Source organism: Macrotis lagotis, chromosome 1 (genome assembly GCF_037893015.1).
Source record: "Macrotis lagotis isolate mMagLag1 chromosome 1, bilby.v1.9.chrom.fasta, whole genome shotgun sequence".
NCBI lineage: Eukaryota > Metazoa > Chordata > Mammalia > Peramelemorphia > Peramelidae > Macrotis > Macrotis lagotis.
In genome coordinates, this window is record NC_133658.1 from 471736403 (window position 1) to 471740365 (window position 3963).

General features: G+C 40.9%; 1 pseudogene; it reads right to left on the reverse strand.

Annotated features, from left to right (window-relative positions):
• Positions 1-563: 563 nt before the first annotated feature.
• LOC141504758 (phenylalanine--tRNA ligase alpha subunit pseudogene) lies at positions 564-3111 on the reverse strand (annotated as a pseudogene).
• Positions 3112-3963: the final 852 nt, after the last annotated feature.

The following is a 3963-nucleotide window of genomic DNA, read 5'->3' on the forward strand; positions in this document are numbered from 1 at the left end:
ATATACATATATATATATATATATATATATATATATACACATTATATATATACATGTACATATGTATATGTATATAGATAAACATATGAAAGAGTGCTATACATCATAATTGATTAGAAAAATGTAAAATAAAACAATTGAGGTACCATACATATTAGATTAGCCACTGTGACTAAAAAAAATGATCAATGTTGAATCAGATGTGGAAAAAATAGAACACTGATGTATTGCTGGTGGAGTTGTGAAATGATCCAATCTTTCTGGAGAGCAATTCAGAATTATGCAAAAAAGGCAATAAAAGTATGTGTTCTATTAGATCCAACAATAGGCCTTGTATCCTAAAAAGATCACAAGAAAGGTTAAAAATTCACATGTACAAAAATATTTTTGCATCTCTTTTAAAGAATTGCAAATTGAAAATATGTTCATTGATTGGAAAATGATTCTAGGTACAAAGGAAAGTCAAAAGGGCCCAAGGTCTCACGTAAGTTGGCCAAGCAGAGATTAAATGATCACTATGGGAACACATGGGGTGAGGGATCCCATGGATGGGAAGGTCAGGATTAGGTGTCCAGGTGGCACAATGGGCTATCATACACTATCTGCAGGTTTACTTTGTTTACCACCAATTCTCAGATGTTGTCATATGTGATCATAGTGGGTCTCTCCAGGGAATGGGTCCAGGCAACACACATACCCTCAGGAAAACCCATGGGTAGCAGCATTTCTGGTCAGAAGAATCCTGAATTTCCCACCTCTACCCATTTCTTCAAATCTTTATGGTAGCTGGAGATCTCTATATTGACTGTAGGGGTTGTAGGTTGGCTTGAAGCACAAGTATGTAATAATAAGTTTGGCGAACTCTTAGAGAATGCCTATGAGGTGACAAAGGATAAAGCTATAATTAGCTCCTAAACTCTCATTCTGGTAGAACTCAGTCAGGAGGGTGGCATCTAATGTCTCACTGATTCAGGAAGATCTGGTCACTGGAGAAATCTTTAGTTGAGGAGAAGGCCTACTGCTGGACAAGGCAATAGAGTGCCCATGCACTGGCAGCTGTAAAATATGTCCATAGAAGTTTTTTCCGGACCTCATTCTGGTTCCATTCATATTTGTATCCCTGAAAACTGCAATTACCCTGAGATTAAGTCCATTTCACATGTTCCACATAATCCATGAGAAAATTCAGGACCACTGCTGAGTCCTTGAGGAAGAAAGTATTCTGCTGGTCTCAGACTTGGTACTTCTGGTCTACAAGTGGCATCAATGTTCCAGAAGTAGCTCTCTATGAAGTTGTTAGTTGGCATTTCTGTGAAGGCCAGAAGTTCTAATCATAACTGTGTCTGAACTTTCATCAGCGGGTGCAAGTGACCAGCTGGTAAGACACTTTTTGATAAAAAACTGTAGTCTTTGCCTGCAAAGACTTACATGAACTGATGCTGAGTGAAATGAGAAGAAGCAGGAACACATAATACATATTAGCAACAAGATTCATTGATACTCAACTGTGATGGATCTGTTCATTTCAGCAGTACAATAATCAAAGTCAACTCGAAAAGACTTGTGACGGAAAATATCATCTATATCTAGAGAGGGAACTGTGGAACTTAAAGGTAGAACAAAGAGTATTATCTTCAATTTTTAATAGATGTCTTATGTGTATGTAATTTTTTCTCTCTACTATTTTTTGTCTTTCATTTAGATTTGATTCTTTTTTTCACAACATGATTAAAATGGATCTATTTTTAGCAAGCATTTGTCAAAGTACAGCATTCCTTTCTATTAAAAACACTAGAGAGCATAGAAATAAATGGAGTGTTGCTTAAAATGATATAAAAACATCAACATGCATTATCTGTAATGGGGAACTAGAAGTATTCGGGATGAGATAAGTGCTGAAACAAGATGACTGTTATCATCACTATTATTCAGTATTGTATTAGAAATGTTAGCTTTAACAAAAAGAAAAGGAAAAGAAGTTGAAGGTACTGGAAAAGGTAATGAAGAAACAAAACTCACTCTTTGGAGATGATAAGATGGAATACTTAGAGAATCTTAGAAAAACATGAATAATAATTACTTGAAAAAATTAGCAACTTTATCAAAGTTTCAGGAGATAACTAAACCCACATAAATAATCAGCATCAAGGGGTAGAAAGAGAAATTCCTGTAAACAACATAAAAACTTGAGAGTCTGTCTACCTGCTCAGGAAAACTCAGAAATTATATGAAAACAAGTATAAAACATTTTTCAAACAAATTAAATCAGATCTTAAAAAATGGGCAAAAGTCAGTTTCTCATTGGTAGATTAAACTTTTATAATAAAAACAACAATTCTACATAAATTAAATTGCTTATTTAGTGCCATACCCAATCAAATTACCAAAAAAAATGCTTTATTGAGGTAGAAAAGAAATAACTGAATTCATATGTTGGAAAAAAGAATATCAAAGGAATTAATGAAAAAAATACAAAGGAAGGTGGCCTAGGCATACTAGATCTAAAATTATAAAGTGTCAGCCATCAAAATTTTTTGTTACTACTAAGAAATGTGGATTGGTGGAATAGATTAGGTACCAAAAAACCCCAGCAATCTGTTGTTTGATAACCCAGAAGATTATAGTTTCTGGGCTTTGAACCCATTCTTTTTTTTTTTTCACTAATCCCCAGAAATCTTTATTGCTTCAAGTAACAAAAGGACTTTGATCTCCACAGGGATGGGGTGGGGGTGGTGGGCAGAGTGGGGGCGACCCACAGCCTATTACAAAAATCTGAGGATTTTATCAAAATATTAAAAAGTGGGTACTGCTAGGTGGTGCAGTGGATAGCGCACCGACCCTGAAGTCAAGAGGACATGAGTTCAAATTCAACCTCAGACACTTGAGAAGAATATTGTTCATACTAAGCACAACATTGTGATCTGGCCTTGGGCAAATCACTTAACCTCATTGTCTTGCGGGGGGCGGGGAAGAAAACCCAAAGGTGGGCAGGATGCCAGGGAGGGAGGGGCCAACACCAGTAACCACTTTAAGGACTGCATCCCATGGGGATGGGGAGGAAGTGGGGATACAAAGGGCATAAATCTGCCTGAGGGGAGGGGAGGAGGCCATGGTGGGGAGCTGGCCACAAGCCAAGCCCAGCCCTCCTCCTGTCCAGGGTGTCAAAGTGTTGGGTACTTCAGAGGACAGACAGGAAGCTCAGATCCTCTTCTTCTTCACCTTTAATGCTTGTAGTCAGGTGAGTGATGACCCTTGTATCCCTGAGGATTTCTCTGGCTCGGGAGGTAAGCCGAGGGACTTCCCTAGGACTCGACTTGCAGGACTTGGAGTGCTAGACGGTCCGTTTCTTCTGGGCTGACTTGCTCTCCACCTGCTGGCCTCCCTCCGCTGAATGGTTTCAGGGACGCAGCTTAGTCTTCAGGGCAGAGGGGCTCAGGCCCAGAGCAGGCTGACTTTCAGGCCCCTGGTTCCTAGAGACATCCGCATTAGGCGGCTCGGGGGCTCCCCTAGCCCATCCATCCTCTGACGGAGGCACCCGAGGCTCTGTGGAATCCTGGAAGATCCAGGCATCGGAATGGACCTCTGAGAGCCCCAGGGTGCCCCTAGACCGGGTGGCTGGGGCTCGGTGCCCACGCTTGAGACCCAAATTGGCACGGCTGCCAAACGTGGCTCTGTTTAGAACTTCTGTGTCCTCTAAAATGGAGAAGGCCTGTCTAGACACCTGGGAGGGAGGGCTAGGGGAGTAGCCTCGGGTGGCTGGGCGCATCCAGGACGGGACCAGCTACCGGCTGTCTCCTCTGTCCTGCTGGCCGTGCCATCAATCTGGGCCCGCAAAAAAGACGGGGGTCTCTCTGAACTAAGGATCCTCTTCATCAGATAACTCATTTTTTGGTAAAAACTGTTGGGAAAACTGGAAGACAGTATGGGAGAAACTAGGGATAGAACAACACCTCATGTTCTATA